The following is a 24,593-nucleotide window of genomic DNA, read 5'->3' on the forward strand; positions in this document are numbered from 1 at the left end:
GGAGAGCAGGAGGGGGATCAGGGCTGGGGCAGGGGCCTGATACGGGGTCAGGGATGCAGGCTCCAGGCAGCACATAGCTCAAGCAGCTCCCGGAAGCAGAGGCATGTCGCCCCTCCAGCTCCGACACAGAGGCCCCTCCGCCCCTGCAATTTCCATTGGCCACAGTTCCCGGCCAACGGGAGCTGTGGGGGGTGACACTTGGGGCGGGGGCAGCATGCATAGCCCCCTGGCTGCCCCTACACTTAGGAGGCAGAGGGGGAAAAGGCTACTCCTTCCGGGAGCTGTGCGGAGCTGCAGTACACACTCACAGAGCAGCCCCTGACCCCGCTCCCTGGCTGGAGCGCGGGAGCAGGACAAGCCCCTGACCCTACCCCCACGGATTAAATCGGCTGGCAGACCAGATGTGGCCCACAGGCTGTAGTTTTCCCACCCCAAATGTACAACAACGACGAAACAAAGTCTATGGAAAAAACGCTACTGCTCTTGCAAAGCAAGGCAAGGCGGTCCAACTAACCACCACGGGCAGTAAGAAGGAACTGAGGGGGCGCAGGGCCAGCGGTGCATGGGAGCACCACTCAAGAGGGTGGTGCAGCTGGCCCTATGGATACCCCTAAGGCAGAAAATTCTAACTGTGCATGTGGGTGTGCACACACCCAAAATGGAATTGACATGAGCAAGCACTCAAAGAAGGATAAAATTTATTCATATACACCTCTACCCTGATATAACACGACCCGATATAACATAAATTCGGATATAACACAGTAAAGCAGCACTCCGGGGGGGGGGGGGGGGGGGGGGGGCAGGACTGCGCACTCCAGCGGATCAAAGCAAGTTCGATATAACACGGTTTCACCTATAACGCAGTAAGATTTTTTGGCTCCTGGGGACAGCGTTATATAGGGGTAGAGGTGTACTAATTTCAAAATGTTATGTGCACAGCTTCCTGGTTCCAATAAAAAAAATTGAAAAGATAAGAGGTGTCAATAATGCTTATTTAAATTTTTAAAGCACTGAAATCCACAGACTAAACATCCAAAGATTGCATGTTTAGGGGTCTTTTGTTTTGTTTAAAAATAATGGAAGAGTGTACTACATTTCTCCACCCTCGCAAATTCAAAAAAGCTGAAGGAATGCTCAAAATTTTTGGTGAAAATAATCATTTTAAAATAGATCAAGCACAGAGAATTTATGCTCAAAAGAAAACTCTGAAAATAAGGCATTAAAGTAAACTGTTTCACAACATTAACTATAGCAGTTGCTACTGGTTACTGCTCCAGTCACTGAATGAATTAGAAGTTTTGTCCCTTCCAATAATTACCATTGTCAGGATTTGCTTCTTTTCCAATTTTAACATTTCTAAAACTAGTTTGAAATCATGTATATATCACAAACCTTTTGTAAGAACACTTAGCTCTTCCTTTTACATAAGGATATGAATGATCCCATATTTAGGGCTTTTTATTCCCGTAAAACCTTGATACTAATGAATAAAGACTATATGTTGTAATTAGAACTGATGGTATTGTTCTTAGTTTTCTGTTGTTCATTAGAATCCATTTTTTCTAGTTTCTTTTAATTTCAAAGCTGACGCCTTTAATTTCATTTGCAACAAAATTAACAAGACTGAACTCTGTAATGGTGCAATTTATTTGGACTGGCAGGAGATTCTAAAGTTACCTTTACATAATGCAATGGAAATCCAGTTAGAGGAGGGTATTGTTCCCTACCTTAATATCCATGTTGAGTTGCAAACTTAGGGAAACATGCATCTAGACAAAGTTATATACAAAAATATATACTTGAGTCTTCAATTTAAGGATTCAGGGTAGACCATTAATCTCAGCCTTGGTTTCATCTCTCAAGTGTCTCATCCTCAACCTCAAGAGAAGAGATACCTTGTTACTGGGTATAGGTAGAAGATATTCTTGCTCCCTTTGTTTCTGCATTTACTGAGGAGATTTGTTTGGCAGTAGCAAGTCGGTTTATGAAATTTGGGGTTACTTTCAAACCATGCCCTTTACATCAAAGCACCCATAAGTCACATATGGTATGAGAGCGCTTTTCAGTTACCTATTATGTACAGGCTGCATCCTTATTTATTCCATGCCAACTGTCAGGATGTAAAAAGGAATATTAGTAGTAGAGGCTGTAAGTAGTATTTCAAGCATCTTCGCAAGGTGCATCTTTAAAATAAAATTACATGAACAGCAACCCAAACAGTACCACAGGCTTGAAGGAAACATTTACAGAAGGATTAAAAGCCAATTTTCAACCTTTCTAAAAGTTCAGTGGATGAGTTTCATCTCTTTAATTACTTTCAGTATAACAAAAAATGCCTCCAAGCTAGCACTTTGCTTGAAGGTTTTTATATATAATCCAAGGGCTGGGACTTACCGGTATGTTAAGACCAGAAAAAATTACTAAAAAAGTACTACTGTAATGAAGGAGCAGTGACAGTTTTAATGTCTGATGATATCCAAAATATCAGGGCTAGAAAGGCAAAATTATTTTTCTTATCTTTAAATTTTACTTCTTCAAGTAGGTATCTGCTGCTCCATTACTCAGGGCACGTCTTCGCTACCCGCCAGATCGGCGGATAGCTATCTATTGGGGATCGACTTATCGCGTCTAGTGAAGACGCGATAAAAATCGATCCCTGATGGCTCTGCCGTCGACTCCGGAAATCCACTGCGGCAAGAGGCGGAAGCGGAGTTGACGGCAGCGGTCAACTCGCCGCCGTCCTCACAGCCAGGTAAGTCGACCTAAGATACGCAACTTCAGCTAAGCTATTCACGTAGCTGAAGTTGCGTATCTTAGGTCGACCCTCCCCCCCGTAGTGTAGACCTAGCCTCAGTGCTGATGGAGTTTCTACATTTTGCTCCCCATTTCAGAGGTAGACACAAGAGATGAGATCCTCACCCCTCTGGCTCCTTCATGCTAGTTAAAAAGGCTGGGACAGTTTAAGAGAGATTCTTTACAAGTCCCAGATTTGGCCAGGGGATGATTTCTGCTAGAGCTCAAAGAGAGCTGTAAGGCTGCCTTTCAAGGACCCCCTCACAAGTCTTGGCATAGAATGCCATGCTATGGGCAGAAAGGGCAAGTCCGGGGAAGAACTGTAGCACACACCGTTGCGAGTTTCCACTGTACTGTGGCCCACAGACAGCCAGGGACAGGCTACTGTAACTTAGCCTCAGGGCTGTCTAAATTATGCTGGGGGACATAGAGCAGGTCAGATTCAGGAGTGCACAAAGGTGCCTTAAAGCCAAATTAGACCACACACACCCTTGGGCTCAGAGTTCTATCCTGTGCCTCTAAGAGCAGCATAGAATCTCACCCAAGGTGCAACATGTAATTGTTTTCACCACACACACACACACACACACACTTACCCAACACATCTCAGTGCTGGCTGCCCTGCTGATATGCTTGAAGCACTACAGCCACATTGAAGAGGTGGTAAAGAAGGAACTGAGGGGGTCGGAGGTGGCTCTGTCTTTTATGCCTGCATGCAGCGGCGCACAGCTGCAGAAGGTGCTCCAGCCACCCCGATGGGTACCGCTGAGGGAAAAGCCTCCAACAACCGTGCACTGGGTGTGCACTCACCTACAATGGAATGGATATGTGCAACCACTCTAAGAACTCCAGACTTAACTAGAATGCCATTACTGGGCAATGTCAAGAGGACACAAAGCCCCTTGTTACCTCTTCATCTTTTGGTCTATAACAGGGGTCGGCAACCTTTCAGAAGTGGTGTGCCGAGTCTTCATTTATTCACTCTAATTTAAGGTTGCACGTGCCAGTAATACATTTTAACTTTTTTAGGTGGTCTCTTTCTATAGGTCAATAATATATAACTAAACTATTGCTGTGTGTAAAGTAAATAAGATTTTTAAAATGTTTAAGAAGCTTCGTTTAAAATTAAATTAAAATGCAAAGCCCCCTGGACCGGTGGCCAGGACCCAAGCAGTGTGAGTGCCACTGAAAATCAGCTCGCGTGCCGCCTTTGGCACACATGCCATACATTTCCTACCCCGGATCAATAAAATCATTTGGGGCTCCCACTCCAGCCACTAGAATTAGGATCTTTCTGCGACAGTAGTGGGCCTGAATGAGATGGAATATTCAAAGTATGCAATCTTCTCCAGTGATTCTGGTATTGAGAAGATTAATTTGCCTTTCTTCCTTCATGTCACCTGGAAAGGGTCCCAAGTTAAGGGAACATGGGAGGAAGGGTTGTCTATTTTAAAATCAGAATGAACAATTTCCACCAGCTCATCAGTTTCATCCTACTGCAAGAGATGACTGGAGTTGTACTGGTCAGAGGATAATCAGGAGAGTTCTGCCTTCCCTGATAATAATGATTTTGGCAATATTAGTGGTGATAAAGGAATAAATTAAAGAAAATGATTGAGCTCCTCTTATGGAAGGTTTCACCTTTATTGTACAAGATCGGGGGAGGGCTGAGGGACCATAAGATGTACCAAGAAAACAGAAGGATCCAGGACCACTGGCAATCACAAGACATGAGCCCACTGCTAGAGCGAGGAAGGTGGAGCAAGGCACCTAATTGTTCTTGAGGACTCAAAGCTTTTTTACTTGAGGAAACAGTGTGGGGTCACTGTCAGAATAAAAAAAAACATTTAAATATAGAACTACCTGGGGATTCTGTGCTGGGATTGAGAAAAACTTCTGAGTGGCCTTAAGAAGAGTAATCAGGAAAGCCAAAAGGGGACCAAAAGCCACAGCAGGAAGAGGTCCTCTGGACTTTTGCTCTCCTTGGGATATTCTGAGCAAAAGAAATCAGCCACAACAGAAGTGCAGGTTTCCAAACTCAAGGAATTTCCTTCCTCTCTAACCTATTACTAGGGTCTTGCGGTCATGCTCAGCACTGGCTGGAGACAGTACCATGAGATCAACCATCTGTGGATCTCTGTAAAGCCAGGTCCTGGTTTAAACCAGCCCAAACCTCAGGTGTCCAGAAGCAGTGCTTCTGCAGAGTGGAGAGGGGCTGCAGGGGCGTTGAGCTGAGCAAGAATAGGAGTGGAGGCCCCTTTGATCTGAGCACTGAGCCTCCACTTTAACCATTAGCAGTGTAGAAATAGCAAAAAAATTAGAGTATTTACTAGTTCTCCTGAAATCCTGCCAAAGGACCCCTCTCCCTCCCAGAACTCGTGCTAAGCTGGAAGGAGAGGGTGAGAAAAGGCAAAAAATATTGTGCCTAGAAAGGATGACCCACAGAGAAAACCTTGAGGAATTCTCTATCTGTCAACATCTGCAACGTTGAGTTCTCAGTGTAGTTGTAGTACCACAACAACAACAAAAACATTCCCACTTGGAAAAAAAAAAATTGCAGGAGGGATCTCACATCTACCCCTGAAGTGAGGAATTTAGGAAGAATTTCCATCACCATGAAGGCTAACTGACCAGGGGGTACTTACTCAGGAGATAAGGGTGCTACATTACACTGGAAATATGGGCATCTCTAACCAGCAGATCTTGAGATAGATACTAGCTACTAAAATCATGATGTAACATTTGGGGGTCAGAGAAAGAGAGAAGCATGATGGTAAACATATTTTAAGCAACCTACTATGGACAGAAATACTTTAGCAGACCAGCAAAAATGTAGCTCAACATCTCCCAAGTTAAAGGGGCCCCATACTCTGCCACTTCTTCATTCACCTATTAGACGTCCATTCTTTTCCTGTGACTCAGTCTCTTATTTTTCATTTCTCTTTATCTTCTCCTTCAGTTTTCATTTCATACAAATCAACAAGGTGTTAACCTACACTCCAATACAGTGACCCCTCACTTTTTGGGGGAGAGGAGGGGGGTCTAAATGATGACTAAAGCTCAAATTGTAACTTTGGAAAACTTTAGAAGAAAAGCATTTAATCATTGCCGTTTTTGAACACAGAATGAATTTTCTTTGTATTGACTCTGTCCATTCTGCTCTTTCTTAAGTTAATATACTGTTGTAAGTTTTTAAAAAGGTAAATATATAAATATTTTAAAATGTTAAATAAGATTAACATTAAAGAATGAGAAAATAAGGAGAAGGGATGCCAAAGACAAAAACAACAAAAAATTAACATGACACAAAATGTGGATGAAGTTTGAAAACATGGACCATTCAATAGGAGATAAAAGTAGAGCAACAGAGGAGTACTAGTACAGAGCAGTGAACATCTGCAGAAAATCAACCAAAAGAAGAGGGTTTAAAAGGAGTGATTCAGAGGTGGAGAACTCCAAATAGGGACAGGGAGGTTTTTCTAAGCACAGCAACAGGATGAAAAATAAACTCACAAAGAAAGTATATCAAGTTGAGAACAGCTGGCAAATTGTAGGCCAAAGATGAGACGCAATAGAAACTATGGCAGAAATGTAGACATGGTGAAGCTCTGCAGTGCTCCTAAAAACAAGGAACAGGTGTTTGATGAGGAAAGAACTAGTTGGGGGATATGATAAGGAGGGTTAAATGAGCAAAGCAGCAGCTTTGGAGTTATCAAGACAAGGAGAAGGATGTTACAACAGTCCAGAGGAGAGAGAACCAAGGTATGAACAAGGAACTTGGACCAATTATCAAAGAACAAGAAATTTTGATCCCTGCCATGGCTAAAGGGAAACTCATCAATGCCCTCCAATTCACAAAAAAAGAAAAATTCTACCATTACCAAATCCTTCATCTCCCACAATGAAAGAAAGGATTGAACAATACAAGTCAGAGAGAACACATATGGTAAAACAAAACAAAACCAAAAAGGAAGTAAGGGCCTTGAGCCTAAGAATTTCCTTTTAATTTTTGTTTACATAATACCAATGGTTTATAACCTTTAGACTACAAAGGATTATTTTAAATCTGCAGTATTTAAGCTCTCTTTTTGGGTTCTAATCAGTTTGATAAAAAGGAAATAAAACAAAAACAATTAAAATTACACACCTTACTAGTGGCTGCAGTTACTATTACAATGTCAAATCCCAGCTTGCTTTCTCCTCCTAAAGTCAAAGAACTGAAGGCAGAGCCACTGCCAGCACCACCACAGAAGTAAGGATGGCATGGTATGGTATTGCCGCCCTTACTTCTGCACTGCTGCCTGCAGAGCTGGGCCCTCAGTCAGCAGCTGCCACTCTCTGGCCGCCCAGCTCTGAAGGCAGCACAGAAATAAGGGAGGCAATACTGTGACCCCACACCCTGCAACTCCCTTTTGGGTCAGGACACCCGATTTGAGAAACACTGTTTTCCCCCCCATGAAATCTGTATAGTTTAGGGTAAAAGAACACAAAAATGACTAGATTTCACGAGTGGGGGTGGGGAGAAGAGATGTCATGGTCTGTGATGTGTTTTTCATGGCCATGAATTTGGTAGGACCCTAGGCATAATATTCAGCACACCAGAAAAGGCCTTCATGAATATTTCCCACACACACACACCCCATACACCTATTTTGCATAGCTTATGCACTACAGAAAATAGAAGTCCTAATGGTCACATGTGCTATACTGATTGTCTCTAGATCTGATAATTTGCTCCAGTGCTGAAGCATCTTCTTGTGACTCTCTCTCTTTGAGTCATTGTCACTATAATAAAAGGACTAAATAAGTGCTGAGATTAAGAAGAATCCACTGCTAATTGGCCTTTTAAGCATATGAAGGTTTTTCCTGAAATTGTTATGCTTGCTCACTTATCCTTTACCTTGACTATCCATTACCCATTAGCAATCTCGGCTTACTCTCTTTTTCCTCTGATGCTTTTTTACCTATTTAATTAAAAAAGTATTAGCAGGTTTATTAATCCTTGCCATGTAAAAATGTGAAACAAAACAATAATCATTACAACAATAAGCTTTTGTTTAAAGAAACATCATACAGGAATATACTGTAGGTCTACACTACAATTAAACACCAGCAGCTGGCCCATGTCAGCTGACTCAGGCTCACAGGTCTCAGGCACTACTGCTGTTTAATTGCAGTGTTCGGGCATTCAAGCTTGGGCTGGAGCCCAGGTTCTGGGACGAAATCCAGCCCAAGTATCTACACAGCAGTTTTACAGCCCTGCAGCCCCAGCCCAAATCAGCTGACCCGGGCCAGTCACAGGTGTTTAATTACTGTGTAGATGTACCAAAGTCACCAGATTTATTTAACACAGCGTTACCATATTACAGAGTGAGCATCATTACAACACCTATGACATGATGTTTCTAGTGATTCTATTAAATTGAGTGAAATCTCTGATTACACATATTTCACAGACCAGGCACATCTATCAAATGTTAATATTGAAAATAACTGGACATGGTGCTGGGATTTTTTGCAGGTAAATGTACTGTGGGTATCAAATAAAAGGTAAACAAATATTTAGATATTTAGTTGTCTTCTGCCTATTTTGCTAGGCATGTAATCTGATGCTTCTTTTATGTGGGGCTCTTTACAAATTAGTAATTTCTGCCCTGCTTAATGGTGAGAGACGAATACCTTTTTTTAAAGTTGTACACTGATTAAAATCAGTGTGTAACTATCAGGACATTAGAATGAAAGACAACATATAAAAAGATGTAAATGGGCTAGTTCAAATGGATGTAATGTTGATTAAAGGAGCCAGACAAAGCCCTGGAGAGTGCCATCCTGTGTTTAGCCCCAAAATGGATACATATTGGCAGTTACTTTGCCTGTTTCTCCTCACTGTCCCTCCAGTGTGCCTCAACCTGACCTTGACAACCACCTTCCGATTAAGGGCTAGTTTAGCCTCCATGGAGCGAAAGGCTCCATCACTAAAATGATTCCATCTTCCTTCTTAATCAAGGTAGATTTATTAAGCCATTTGTCAATACAGCTATACCACTAATATTTTCAAGGATGGAACTCTACTCCTAAATCTGTCCCCAGATTCTCACTTAGGCTGCGTAGGGTTATAAATTAGAGAAGGATTTTAACTGCTGAACTAGAGCTTAAATTGGAGACCTTCATTTCAGATGAACTAGGAAAATGTTACAATCAGAATTTTGAGAGACATTTCAAGAAACATTTTGAACCTCTAGCAAGCTCTTATACTGTAAAGAAAAATGTATTACATTTAGAAGTAATAATGGAGAGAATTCCAAATGTAAATGTTCATCTGGGACTTCTAAAAAAAAGTAGGTAATTTTAAAGGACCACTATCAACTTGGAACCCCCATGACAATAAATTTACAGATCATGATCCCAGTACTGCAATTGGATCCACACAGACTTGTGGGCCCAGACAGAGCCCTAATGAAGTCAAGAGTTTTAATCCTAACTACAGTATTTGAGTATAGACTCATAAGTTATAAGGCCAAAAGGGACCATTGTGATCACCTAGTCTGATCTCTTGCAGAATATAGGCCACAGAACTAGCCTAAATTAATTCCTGTTTGAACTAAGGATGTTTTTTAGAAAAACATCCTATCTCGGTTTTAAAATTGCCAGTGATGGAGAATCTACTTATGTTGTTCCAATGGATAATTACCCCAACCGTTAAAAACCTGAACTTTAATTTTTGATCTGAATTTGTCTAGCTTCAACCTCTAGTCACTGGATCTGGTTATACCTTTGTCTACTAGACTGAAGAGCCTTTTATTATCAGACTGCTGTTCCCATATAGTCTGTATCCGCATAGAGATACTCATAGACAATGATGAAGTCACCCCTTTGCTTTCTCTTTGATTCTATCATTATAAAGAATGTTTTCCTATCCTTTACTTATTGTCATGGCTCCTCTCTAATTTATTAATAACCTTCTTGAATTATGGACACCAGACCCAGATAATATTCAAGGAGTGGTCGCGCCAGCGTCAAACCTCTCTACTCCTACTCAATATTCTTCTTTTTATACATCCAAGGATATTAGCCTTTTGGCCAAAGCACCATACTGGGAGTTTATGTTCAGCTGATTATTTACTATGACACCCCCAAGTCTCTCTCAATCACTATTTCCCAGGATAGTATCCTCCATCCTATAAGTATGCCCTGCGTTTTTGTTCCTAGATTCATTACACTATATTTGGTTGCACAGCAATGCTTATTGTTTGTTTCCATCTACTTTACCAAGAAGCTGATGTATCAGTTGCTATTGCAATAGCAATGAATCATGGTAATTATTTTACTCCTACCAAGGGATAAAGGAAACAATTAAAGAAGAGAAGGAAACAGCAAATAAGTTTTATATCCATCTTTATCAGTGAGGATGTTGAAGAGATAACTACCAGAGTATGCTGGCTCTATTAAGAACAGGCACCACTCATCAGCCTTTTATTGGGGATTTTGGCCTTTACAGGAGGGGAATTCTGAGAGATGTTCTTCCAAGAGGGACTGATGGGAGACATAGTCCTAGACAGGTTATATGACCCAGGAGCCATGTGACTGTTCCAGAATTATATAATGTGTTGTTCTTGGCTCAGAAGGACAGAGACCAGGATTGGATCAAGATGTTGGGTGAGATTTTCTGCAGAAGCCAGGAGGAGCTCAGAGGCATCAACAGAGAGCAGATGGTGGTTCTGAAAGACCAGGGGAGATGGAATCTGGAGAGCAGCTCTCTGCCAAGAGAGCTTAGGAAACTCAGACCCCAATTACAGGGTTGTTGAAAAGGCCTGTGACAACAGATTGTGAAAGGATGCAAAGGGGTATGATGGAAGAAGGAAAAGCGGAGACAGTATAGTACTGGGGTGGGATGGAGGCTCAGTTGCTGTTGTAAGTCCTTGTTTAGGAGCGTTGAGCTTCTGCTTCCAGAGAAGACAGGAGGAACGCACCTTCAAACCCCTGCTTCAACAGGGTAAAGAACTACTGGAGCCCAGGGAGAAAAAAGAAGGCATCTGTAGCCCAGGGAAGATGAAGACATTGTTTAGCCAGGGAGGGCAATCCTGCATCAGCAAGAGTGAAGAACTGAGTCTAGAGAATGCTTCTTTACTTTGGGCTTTTTCACTTGGAATGGGTGTCTTTTTCTTTGGCTGGAAGGCAAGAGCAATGAAGACTGCAGAACCAAAGAGGAAAACCCAGGTGCCAAGACAGGGATGGTGAAGTAATAACACCAGAGATATAAGAACCCATTGTGTTACTCCCAAGGACCTCTTGAAATAAAGATGAGCTACTGTCAGGAATTTAAGTGCTTTTTAAAAGCAAAGGAGGATGGTGGTTCAAGCTGATAAAATAAAGAGCAACAAATAACCAGAACCAAAGAGTATTCCTTCAGAATTGGAAGATATTTGAGAGTAAAGTAACTGATGACAATCATTGGTTGATGGCATTCCATCAGTAAAACCTGCTACTTTACAGGAGGGCTAGAAGAAGATAGCAGGCAAATGTTTTACCTATTTTTTTTTTTTTTTAAGTGCTAGGGATAAGCCTAGAAATCACGGACCAATAGAACTTTATGTCGGGACAAGGTAAATTGTCTGAAAATCATTAAAAACAGATTTTAAAAACACATTAGTCATAATGTGGAAGGGACAAGCAAACACTACTTTGGCAAAGGAATATTATGCTTCTCTAATAGAATTCTTTGAACATATCAAGTGGATGAACAGTGGAGTGACAAAACTTTCAGATAGCAATAATTTAGGTTAGTTAGGATTAAAGAAGACTATAGGAACCTTCACCTGAAATACTGTAAGTCCCAATTGCCCTAATTATTGGGGAGAATTGGAAGTTGTTTTCACTATGGGCAGTTATGTAATAACCTGTCCACAGTATAGTTCCTGCCACATTCCTCTGTAGCAGCTGGTATTGGCTACTATTAGACAGTTTACCTGACTAGAGTACTGGTCTAATTTACCATGTATAGGGCCCTACCAAATTCATGGTCTATTTTGGTCAATTTCATGTATAGCATTTTTTTTTTTTAAACGCAAATTTAAGGATTTCAGCTATTTAAATCTGAAATTTCAGGTTTTGTAATTGTAGGGGTCCTGACCCAAAAAGGAGTTGTGGTGGGTCATAAGGTTGTTGGGGGCGGGGGTGTTGTAGTACTGCCACTCTTATGTCTGTGCTGCTGCTGGCGGGGTGCTGCCTTCTGAGCTGGGCAGCCGGCCCAACAGCCACCACTCTCTGGCCACACAGCTCTGAAGGAAAAGCAGAAGTAAGGGTAGCAATACCATGACCCCCTCTAAAATAACCTTGGTACGCCCCCCTCAACTCCCTTCTGGGCCAGAACCCCCAATTTGAGAATCGCTGGTCTCCCCCATGAAATCTGGTCTTGTGTGCTTTTACTCTGTACTATACAGATTTCATGGTCCGTGACGCATTTTTCATGGCCATGAATTTTGTAGGGCCCTAGCTATGGGAATTCCTGTACTGTTTGCATTACTACACATTATGCAAAAAACTTTTTTTTTTTTTAAATACTATTTAATATCACAATCAAAGTCTAGTCATAAATGTTTAGTTATGATACTGAATTGCTTGGGCTCTCTCCAAACTCAACTGAGGTTATCAGAAGCTCTGGTTGCACTGAACTGCTTGTCTCAATGATTTTTCCAAGTATGTTCCTTACTTATGGTGATGTCAAAATGAAAGATAGGGAAGGTGAAAAGAGACCTCCAAGGCTCTTGTCAATTTTAATACTTCAACACATTTTTGCAACAAGTCACTCTTTTTCTTATTCAACAAAAGCATTTTCATACTCACCAAGCATGAGGAGGAAAGTCAATGTGCCAATTTAATTAATTGCTTTTTTTGATAGGCGTTTACGTGGAGGCAAAAGCACATGTGAACTATCTGCTTTTCTGAAGGGTCACAGCTCAGCAGCAGTACAATGAATTTCTAGGCTTTTGTATACAGAGTTGGACCATTTTTTTCCCCCACAGCAGATCCATGTTTATTCTATTACAAAGTATTAAGACTTACACTCCCAACCACTCTATTTTCTAGAGAACAGTTGTTAATTATGGAGGTTAAAAAAGTAACCTTTGCATGCTCACCTCCTACATGCAAGCTCATGCTATTGATTTGTTCATAAAACTTGCTTCTATGTCTGAATACAAATATGTATATAAACACAAAACAACCACAATAGGTTTCAAAAAGTCTTCAGATCTGAAAGAGTTTAAGGACACTATTTTCATCATAAAAACACTGATTTGTTGTTATATACATTCTAACTAAATTATAGAAAAGTTTAATCCAAGTACTGTAATTCAAAAGGCTAACGAAAGATATCAGGAAGTAGCTGGAACAGCACTAACCTGTATTATTACAGTACTTTTATAATACACAATATATTTTAAAAAGGTTAGCAGAAATATCCTGGGCAGAAAAAATTATGCAACTAACCTGAATCGTCTGCCACAAGATATGCACAACAATATTCCAAAAACTTTTACAAAATTGTTAATTCTACAAAGTAAAAATTGTCAGAGTAACACTCTTCACTATTAAATCTCTCTCCAACTATTCTACCTTTAAAAGAAACTAGGGCTGTCAAGCAATTTAAATAAATCATTATTAATCACGCTGTTAAACAATAATAGAATACTATTTATTTAAATATTTTTGGATGTTTTCTACATTTTCAAATATATTGATTTCAATTACAACACAGAATACAAATATAAAGCGGTCACTTTATATTTATTTTTTATTACAATTATTTGCACTGTAAAAAACAAGGGAAATAACATTTTTCAATTCATCTAATACAAGTACAGGTACTGTACTTAACCACCATTCTAGAGGACGTGTCCATGCTGATGATGGGTTCTGATCGATAATCCAAAGCAGTGCAGACCGACGCATGTTCATTTTCATCATCTGAATCAGATGCCACCAGCAGAAGGGTGATTTTCTTTTTTGGCGATTCGGGTTCTGTAGTTTCTGCATTGGAATGGAAGTCTTTTAAGACTTCTGAAAGCATGCTCCACACCTCATCCCTCTCAGATTTTTGGAAGGCACGTCAGATTATTAAACCTGGGGTCGAGTGCTGTAGCTATCTTTAGGAATCTCACATTGGTACTTTCTTTGCATTTTGTTAAATCTGCAGTGAAACTGTTCTTAAAATAAACAACATGTGCTGGATCATCATCTGATACTGTTATAACATGAAATATATGGCAGAATGTGGGTAAAACAGAACAGGAGACGTACAATTCTCCCCCAAGGAGCTCAGTCACAAATTTAATTAACGCCTTTTTTTTTTTTTTTTTTTTTTTTTTTTTTAAATGAGCATCATTAGCATGGAAGCATATCCTCTGGAATGATGGCTGAAGCATAAAGGGACATACAAATGTTTAGCATATCTGGCATGTAAATACCTTGCAACGCCGGCTATACAAGTGCCATGCGAACCCCTGTTCTCACTTTCAGGCGATATTTTAAATAAGAAGCGGGCAGCATTATCTCCCAAAAATGTAAACAAACTGGCTTGTCTTAGCCATTGACTGAACAAGAAGTAGGACTGAGTGGACATGTAGGCTCTAAAGTTTTATATTGTTTTGTTTTTGAGTGCAGTTATGTAACAAACAAAAAAAACCCTACATTTATAAGTTGCACTTTCACAATAAAGAGATTACACTACAGTACTTGTATGAGGCGAATTTAAAAATACTATTTCTTATGATTTTTACAGTGCAAATATTTGTAATCAAAAATAATATAAAGAGAGCACTGTACACTTTGTATTCTGTGTTGTAATTTAAATCAATATATTTGAAAATGTAGAAGAACATCCAAAATTATTTAATAAATTTCAATTGGTATTCTGTTGTTTAACAGTGTGGTTAAAATTGCAATTGCGATTAATTTTTTTAATTAATTCATGCAATTAATGGACAGCTCTAAAAGAAACTAACTACTTTCACCTTAGCACTATAAGGTTACTAAACAGACAAACAAAGAAAGAATGCTGTAGAACTGCAACTCCAATTTTGTGGAAGCATACCAACTTTTTTTCTGAATGTGCATCACAGGGTAATTAGTGTCAATACAGACCTCAAATTCTAGACTTGCAGAATTGTCCTGTATATCTCTGTATTCAGCTGTGAAGTATTCCATTTTATTTTGAACACTATTTATGACAAAATTTTGTTGGTGGTGGGCTAAAACACCACCCCCTTGCCCCTGCTCTTCAGGCACGAAGGTGGTAGAGAAGGGAAGTGGGGGAGGGTTCTGGGTTTGCTCCTCGCACTGAGCCCCAGCCCCTCTCAACCCCTGCGAGTTTCTTACTCTCTTTGGTAGGGTTACCCTCGGTCCTTGACGCTGGGGGAGGGAGTCTCCCTTCCCAGGCAGGGTCTCCCTTCCTTCGGTTCTCTGTTTTTACAAGTCTCAGCAACACACCTCCAAACTCCAGTCCTCTCCTTCCTTGCACCCCCTGACTGCCTGAAGCAGGGGGTTTTATTAGGTTCCTGACAGGGCCTTAATTGACTACAGGTGCTCCAATTAATCTGTAGCAACCCTCCCTAGTCTACAGGGAACCACACCTTAATTAGCCTAGGGCTTATATATCTCCCTTCTACCACTCTCCCACTGCTCCCTGCCCCTGGTATATCACAATATGCAAACAAGTAAACTATGTAGATCACATTTTCATGTTGGCTGATGTTAGAAGGAACTAGGTAAAACAGATACCTGTATATCCCCTGGTAATTCACTATGCTTTGTTACAGAAAACACCACTTACAAAGAGACCTTGGGATCCCTACTTGGAAACCACTGGAGGTGTTGAGATCTTCAGTGAAGTATCAGTTGAATATCTCTGCTGATGGCAGCTTGCATCACAATTAAAGCACCTCCTGACAGTCATTTAATAATAGCACTTTGCCTCAGGCATGTTTATGATTTAAAGACTAGATATTTAACAAAAATGTTGTGGTCAGACTAATATCCTCTTCTCCTTCCCCCAGAACCCTGTATTTTATGTTCCTTTTAAGATTACTAGTGTGGGTTAACAAGATTTCAAACAATGGGACAAGTTTAACACCAACGTTTTAAATTGGGAAGTTTTAAACTCAGATTTGATCACCAATTCTCAACAGTATTACATCATCAGAAAAAGGTTCTCACTGGAAATGAAAATGTTACAAAATCAAGCACAGGGGGAGGAAGAGCCTGAGCCCCAGTGCGAGAGGAGGGGGGTGTCCAGCACCCACCGTTGCAGCAGCCAACAGCTCTGGAGAGGGAGGCCCACCCACCGCCAGGCCAGCTGAGAGCACCAGGAGCTCCTCCCCCACACGCTGGCTGAGAGTTCTGTGGTCCCCACACCTGCTGAGAGCTCCAGCCCTGCCACCCTGGGGCTGAAGCTGAAAACGTCACAGAGGTCTCTGAAAGTCACAGAATCTGTGACTTCCGTGACATAATCTTATCCTTAATTATAGGCAAGGCTGGCAATACCACCTATTAAGGTTAGCAGACACTCCTTATTATAAAACAGTTTTCAGTTGAATATAACTTTGCCAAACTTCAGCCTTTCAGGCTGAAGTTTTCCATTCCAAGTGTACGCCCAAGGCTGAACTGTTTTGGAAAAAATCAGCAAACACAGTTCAAATGTTTTCAAGAACAAAGCTAGGGAAAAATACATTGTTTTCCCCAGGCTGAAAAAAAATGGTAACTTTTTCTTTGAGCAGCTCTAGCACCCCAATGCATTGGATCAGGGACCTGAAATTTGTCAGAGGAGGAGAAGCCTTTGTGTCAGGGAAGTGATTTTTGCCATTCCTGTGAAAATCTGCCCAAATTTGGCTTTTGGGGAAAAAAAAAAAAAAAAAAAAAAAAAAAGTTTGCACAGTAGAGACTATATAATTTTAGCAAATTCCTTGAATCCATCTGCACTGAGCTTGCTCCAGCCCTGGGCTGCAGGGGACTGAGCAGGACTTCCCCTGCAATTACAGCTCTGGGAGGCTGCAGGCTGTGCTGGTTCCTGGTGCAGACCCCAGAAATAAAAGCAGGGAGCCACATCTCTCCTGTGTACTGCTCTCAATGAAACATGGAGAAAGAATCTGTCCAATATGAACACAGAGGGGATGAGCTATATCTGCGGAGATGGGGGGGGGGGGGAAGAGAGAAATCGAAGTAGGAAACTGGGACTGGGGGGTAGGGTCTAGGAGCCAGAAAAGGAAATGGTGTAAGGAGAAGACTGGGAGACAGTAAGTGGGATGGGGGAAGGGGACTAGGACTAGCTGGGCAAAGAGAATGGGGCTGAGAACAAGTGACGTGAGGGGAGAACCAGTGACATGATGAGGAGTTGTGGTGTGGGGGGAGAACCGGGGCTGGCTGGGAGAAGAGATTGGGACAAGGAGCTGCAGGGAGTATGCAGGACAATGAGATTGGCCAAAGAGCCTGGGAGGAAGATTGGCACTGGGATCCAAAGGGGATGGGCAACTGGCAACCAGGATGCGGGAGAGAAACAGACTGGATGAAAGCCCAAGAGGGGGGGAACTGGAACTAGCTAGACAAGGAGACTGGGATTGGAAGAGGACACTGGGACTGGGTGTCTGAAGAGGAGAGAGGCTGGGATGAAAACCTGAGGAGCAGAGACTGGGACTGGTTAGGTGAGGAGAATAGGACTGGGATGAGGAGCCAAAATGGGGAAGAGACAGGAAGGACAGAATGTAAGGGACAGATCAGAAGGGGTCACAGTTTGGAGTAGGGAGCGGGAAATAAACAGTAGAACACACTCCTCTCCATAACTTGGAATGGGACCCAAGATTCTTGCATCTCACCAGTCCTCTGCTGTCAGTAAACAACTGTGAAATCTACTGGCAAAAAGCATGTCTCATCCCCCTCTAGCACTAGTCCACATAGATGATGACACCTAATACTGCTATCATTTATTCTATTAGCACAAGTGGCCGAGGTCTGTGTAGTTGATCTAAAGGTTCCAACCCTACTGATGACTCATGTCGGTGTCTATATGCCACCAAATGATGAAATTCTTGTTTTTTCTTTTTTTTTTTTTTTTTTTTTTTAAAAACTAGGAAATTAGATAATACAAACATTTTTAAGGTTACAAACTCAAGTTAGAAAATGCCAGAAAATTAATGTTGCCTGTGAAACTTTAATTCAGCCCCCTTGTGCATATGCATTGTGAAACAGTTTTTAACTATATGATCATATACCGTTTTATCCACAGAACCTCCATCTCATTCAGTGCATAGTACGAATGGTGCTTGCTTAACTATTTGGTATTTTGTTTTTTCCACATTGTTCTATTTGTGGCTCCATACCTTCTTTATCGCATATTATTCAAACCCTGCTCTAAAAACAAATTTATCAGATTCCTCATGGGCTTTTCTATGATGTTCATCATTACAGTATCTGAGTGCTTCATGAACATTAATAAATTTATTTTTACAACAGCCCTTTGAAGTGAGGGGTTATTATTATCCACTTTTTACAGATGAGGAACTGAGGCACAAAGAGATCAAGGTCAAAAGTATCCACTAAATTTGGGTGCCCAATCTGATTTTTTAGGATTATTTAGCACTATATATGTTCGAAGCACAGTTTCCATTTACTTCAACTGCAGCTGTCAACACTTCTGCAAATCAGACCCCAGGATCTCAAGTCAGGCACCCAGAAAATGAGAAACACACAATTAGTAACCATTTATACTGTAAAAAGTCTGGTTTAAGTGAGTTGCTTAGCATTACACAGAAACTCTGTAGCAAAGGAAGGGATAGAATCCAATTCTCCAGGACAACATGCATCTGCTTTAACCATGAGACACCATTTTTCCTCTTCTTACAAACCTTTGCCTCATTTGTTACTCATGTTCCAAATTGTGCAACAAATGAAAATGGGATCCTACAAGACAAGAGTTTAACTTTCCTACTCAACCTTGATTTATCCCCAGAGCAGATTTATCCTGTGCACTGAATGAGGCACGGGGTCCTGTGGAAAAATAGTATGTGATCATGTAATTAAAGATTGTATCATAATGCATATGCACAAGGGTCTGAATTAAGGCTGTACAGCCAATCTTAACTCCGGCATTTCCTAACCTGTGAGTGCTTGACTTTGTAATCTTAATAATGTTCTGTTAGTAGAGGAGTTCGGGTGTGTGCTTGTCTCCCTGTACTTGCACACAAGCACATATAATATGTATGTGTATATAATGATTACGTATAGTAAACATTAGTACAGATACATTATAAACATTCAGATATAGTATGCATTATCTATATTTCTTTATTGTATTAGATTGTATTGTACTGTCCATCCTGTGATCAAACTGGAAAGAGATGTGCAGTTTTTTGAATGGTCTACCGTAAATCATCTACATTTCTTTTCTTTATGGTATTGGTATATCCCATGGTCAAACTGGAAACAGATCTGCAGGCTTTAAAACCATTCTAGCATAAATTAAGTTATATTTTGCTTTGGCACTAGCTCCCCCTCCAGACCAGCCTAACAATACTGTAACTACTTCTTATTTTAAACTCTGACTATACAAAAGATTTAAGTACTCAAATTCAACTATTTCCTTCAGAAGATATCACTGAATCCCTGAAATTATGCTGAAAAGAATTATCAGAAAATTAATATCCAAAATCCATAAACAAGACTTTGAAATTCATTCCATCTAAAATACAACGGGTAAGCAGGGCACTCATTTATACAGCTACAATAGGTCTGAACAGATCAAAACTTTCCTTAATCAGATGGGTATTTCAGGAACTGTCTAAAATATTTATCATCAACACAATTCCATTATACATTCAAACTAATCTTTTTTGTTTGCAAACTTAATACAGTGATCATAAACAATTAAAATTAGTTACAGAAACTAGTGAAACCCTATGGATCTTAGGTTTCAGAGTGGTAGCCGTGTTAGTCTGTATCAGCAAAAATAACGAGGAGTCCTTGTGGCACCTTAGAGACTAACAAATGTATTTGGGCATAAGCTTTCATGGGCTAGAACCCATTTCATCAGATGCAACTGATGCCCATGAAAGCTTATGCCCAAATAAATTTGTTAGTCTCTAAGGTGCCACAAGGACTTCTCATTGTTTCTATAGATCTTAGTATCCTTGCTGATTTTAATTAATTAATCCATTGGTTCTTGAACAAGTATAAAGATGTTTTACACCTGTTCTTGTAATCATAGTTTCCTTTCAGTTGCTTAGCTAATTTACTCAGACAAGAGTCTAAACAAAGCAAGCAACAAGAGAAAAAGCAGTTACAACTTTAAGACCCCTTACATTTTTCAGCTGTCAGATACACATCTCCAGTTGTCTGTGTCTCAGATACTGAACTTGTGCAATTCAGCATTCCAGTATCTGCTTCTTACTTTATCCTCATTACTGAATCGCTTGTTCAGAAATATGAATAATTAATTACACTTTACACATGGAAAACTTGGTTGGTTTGTTGTGTGTATTGAGGGGCGGGGGGGGGAGGACAGCAAAACACTGCTTCGTTGCACAATGCAGAATGATTTCATCTTGAAATTATTTTAGGCAAGTGCTCATACAACTTTGGCAGTATACAAGCTTGTACAGCTGCAGCATCCAAGCAAATACAGATTATTAAAAATACAAGACCGTGATTCAAATTGTAGTCACCTATATAAATATTGTTGATTGTGAACTTTAATACATGTAAAAAAGATTACCGTAAAATCTATTTTTAGTGACCACACAGGGAACCAGCAAATATCAACTGCCTTTATAGTTGCCCAGACAGTTTACAACTTTGAGTTTTTCATTACTTAGGATAAGAATGATTTTCAAAAAATGGACCTGGTAATATTGTGAAACCCAAGAACCACCTCACTTCTAAATGGCCATTTTGAAGTATCCCCTTGACAGTTAGACAATGCCTAGAAACTGATAGAAAATTATTTAAAATGCCACTGTAACACACCAGCTAAACATGATTGTAAATTCTAATATAAGCAGAACACAAGTATGTTCCCAGACATACATTTATTATTGTATAATATCTGAATTGGAGTAGCATCAACAGGTTAGCACGGGCAAGCCATGGCCCCACTCTACTCTGTGCTGTACACGCATAGGCTTGGTCTACACATGAGAGTTATATGGGCATAGTCAGTCAGGGTGTTTTTTTTTTTTTTTTAAACACCATACCCCTGACATAGTTTTGCCAACATAATTCCCAATGTAGACATAGCTATATTAACAGAAGAGTGCTTGACATAGCTCACGTTGTTTAGGATGGTGGTGTTCCTACGACGATAGAAAAATCCCTCTGTCAGCATAAATTGTGTCAACACTATAAGGCTATGCTGACATAGCTATATCAGTATAATCTCCGTAGTGTAGACAAACCCAAAAACAGTCTCTGTCTCAAAGAGTTTACAGTCTAAGGCCCAATCCTACAACATATAGCATATGCTGGACCTCTGCACTCAAGTGCTATATATGTTATCTAAATAATGAGACAACAAGGTGATATAAACAAACAGTTGTGTGAGAGCACAAGGCAACAACTAAGATGACTGGAGTAATAAGTTGCAGGTAATATGACTACCCTAGTCCCCTTTCCCCTAACCTCTGTTTACTGGTCTGTCCTTACATTGTGTGTTTTTTTAAACAAGGCCCATCCTTTCTGAGTGTTTGAAAAGCAACTAGCACACAGCGGGTGCTGCCATAAACAGTCAACTGCCATGGCATCCCTAGAATTAAACATGCCTAGGAACAAGCACCAGTGCCTTGTCTAGACTACAACTCCAGTAAATTAATACGAGGTGGAACATGGTTCAAGATCCTCGTGTGGGCAAGCGCCCGGCAGTAACTGACTTCGGAGCGGATTCGTGGGGCAGTCACTCCTCTGGGCTCCCCGGGGCCCTTCACGTTAAGGGGACTCATGGGAGATCCACTCCCATCACCAGCATTTTCTGCTCGTCATTTCACTCTACAGGGACGAACAGTAGGGCCGGGGCATCTGCCGGGTGAGTGAAGTTTGCCGCCACCTCTTCACTCGCGGCGGCTGCGGCGCGCAGGACGACAGCAGCGCTCCCCTCCCCGCACCCCGCGGCAGCCCGGCCCCCGGAGCGCCGCCTCCGCCCGCGGACCCCGCTCCGCACTCCCCCTGCGACCCGCTGCTGGGCTGCGGAAGCTCGGGACTCGCACGCGGCTCCCCGTGCTCTGGGAGACATCGGCCCCTCCGCCCCCGGGGTTCAGCAGCCCCCTGCTCCCGAGCGGCTCAGGCCCCGGCCCGTGCCACCGCGCGGGGAGCCTGGCACCCGGCGGGGGTCGCTCTCCCCTTCCCCCACCGCCGGCAGTCGCTCGAGCCTCCGCAGCCCAGGCCCGGGGAGGGATGGGGAGCGGCAGCTGGAGCAGCCCCGAATCGGCTCCTCACCCGGACCCCCGCACCCCCTTACCTGAGTAGCAGCAGCACCGCCCGCCCGCGGGCTCCCCCCCTGCTGCGGGTGCCGGCTCTAAGGAGGCGCCGGCGCGCGGATGCGGGTGGGGGGGTGAAAATACGGAAACAGGAACCTGCCGTCGCTTAACGGAGCCTCCGACTGACTGAGCGAGGGGGCGCGAGAGACATAGCGCGGAGCGCGCGTCAGGGAGCGGGAGCGCGCTCCAGGAGTAAGAGTGCTGAGCGGGTGCGCGCACCAGAGCCTGGCAGCCCGTGAGCGCGCTCAATTGGCAAACGGCGCTTCTTGTGTTGGGGAGGGATTCGGTTAAGCTGGGCAGACAGCGCTAGCCGCTAGCAGTGCGCATGCGCCATCCATGACGCTCTTGCGACTGGCCCAGACAGCGAGCCGTGCTTGGTGGTGTTCGGCGCTGGCTCGCATAGCGCGGCCGCAGCTGCCGGCGGAAACAGGCTGGATCCCCGCGAGGCTGTGCCTGGGGCACGGCTTGACTGAGCACCGGCCCTCGGGGCATCTCCCCAGCGCTGCGTACCAAGGAGCCGCCCGCCAGGGCTTTCGCCCCGCGTACAGGGCGGCGGGGGGCAGCTGCCGGAGCAGAGCTCGCTGAGCGAGGGTCTGGTAGCGGCCTGAGCCTGCCGGGCGGGGACCCCTGCCGCGGGTATGTGACTACAGCGGACACAGGCTCGGAGGCGTGGCTGAGTCATAGACTATCAGGGTTGGAAGGGACCTCGGGAGGTATCTAGTCCAACCCCCGGCTCAAAGCAGGGCCAATTCCCGGACAGATTTTTGCCCCCAAAAGTGTTTCTCACAGCCTGCAAAGCTGCCAGGTGCTGCAGTTTTTGACTGGAGCCTGGAAGAGCAGGAGGGAGGGAAAGGGAAGGGAGGACTTTTCAGGAGTATGAGGTGTGTGTATCCTGCCATCTAGGGTTGCCAGTTTTTGTTGGCCCTATTCCTGAAGCTTTCATCACATGACCATCTTTAATTAAAGATTCATCTAATTCCTTGAGATTCCAGGACAATTCCTGGAAAACTGGCAATCCTAGTGCCATCCCAGGCAGCAGGAGCAGTGTGGGGAAGGGCAGCCCATCACCTATGGTTTGGATTGTATCTCCTGTGAAACCTGCAATTTTTTTCAGATACACATCCACCTCCTGCAGGTAAACTAAACGTAAGTTCTCTTCCTTCCCCAAAATAACCTTAGTTGCACCTTCAGCAACAGTTTGTGGTCCAACAGTCACTTCCAATTACCTCTTTATTAGAAAGTTGGGATCCTAGGTTAGTTTCTACAATAGAAATTGAGTGTTAGAGGGGTCAGAATGACAAAAAATACTTTCTGGGGTCCCATTTGGAACAAAAACAACTAATTTGCCCTTCAGTTGATGGGGCATGCCGTTCATTCCCAAATTTGATAGTCAGCTGAGGGGGGATATGATAGAGGTCTATACAGTCATGAATGGTGTGGAAAAAGCTAATAGAGAAGTGTTATTTATCCTTTCACAAAATACAAAAACCAGAGGGTTCCTGATGACATTTAGAGGCAGTAAGCTGAATACAAACACAAGGAAATATTTATTTGCACAATGCACAATTAACCTGTGGAACTCAGTGCCAGGGGATGATGTCATGGTCAAAAATATAACTGCATTCAAAAAGAACTAGATAAATTAATCCGGCTATTAGCCAAGATAGTCAAGGATGCAACCCCATGTTTGGGACAACCCTAAACCTCTGACTGCCAGAAGCAGGAAGGGGAAGACTAGTTGATCACTCCAACTACCCTGTTCTGTACAGTCTCCCTGAAGCACTGGTACCAGGGATAACATGCTAGATTGACCATTGATCTGATAAAATGTGGCAGGTTCTTATTATCATTTTTTTGTGACAGTTGCAAATTATTCAGATTACAAATAAAGGTAAACTACACTTGGTGTTCGCTTGTTAACTGCGTGGACATATCACACTACTATGGTAACACAGTTGGTTCAAATAATCTTCCACCGCTGTCCCACAGTGCACAAATCATTGTAGAAGTAGAAGAATTTCTAGTATGTATTCAACTGTCAACTTGCCCAGAGGTCTTAACAGTTGGATTCACTGGGGAAGCTATCAGTTCTACGCTCTCCTTCCTTCTCCCACATCCCCAATAAGAGAAGTCAATCGGCAGTATAGCAACTCATTATTTTACACTCATTGTTACGCCACTGCTTGATAATGTCATGTTGCACCAGTTTAAAGACCTCATTTTTTCCTACATCCACCCTAGTGTTATGTGCATTAATGGAGGTGGAGTGCCCTCTAGAAATATATT

At 42.3% G+C, this 24,593-nt stretch overlaps 1 protein-coding gene across 1 annotated transcript in view; it reads right to left on the minus strand.

Annotated features, from left to right (window-relative positions):
* Positions 1–22,582, minus strand: part of FUT8 (fucosyltransferase 8) — a 243,814-nt gene extending 221,232 nt beyond the window's left edge. The window contains exon 1 of the mRNA XM_034769407.1: positions 22,289–22,582. The gene's annotated coding sequence lies outside the window, so the exon portion shown is untranslated. The remainder of the gene's footprint in view (positions 1–22,288) is intronic.
* Positions 22,583–24,593: the final 2,011 nt, after the last annotated feature.

The sequence above is a fragment of the Trachemys scripta genome, chromosome 4, assembly GCF_013100865.1.
Source record: "Trachemys scripta elegans isolate TJP31775 chromosome 4, CAS_Tse_1.0, whole genome shotgun sequence".
Classification (NCBI taxonomy): Eukaryota; Metazoa; Chordata; order Testudines; family Emydidae; genus Trachemys; species Trachemys scripta.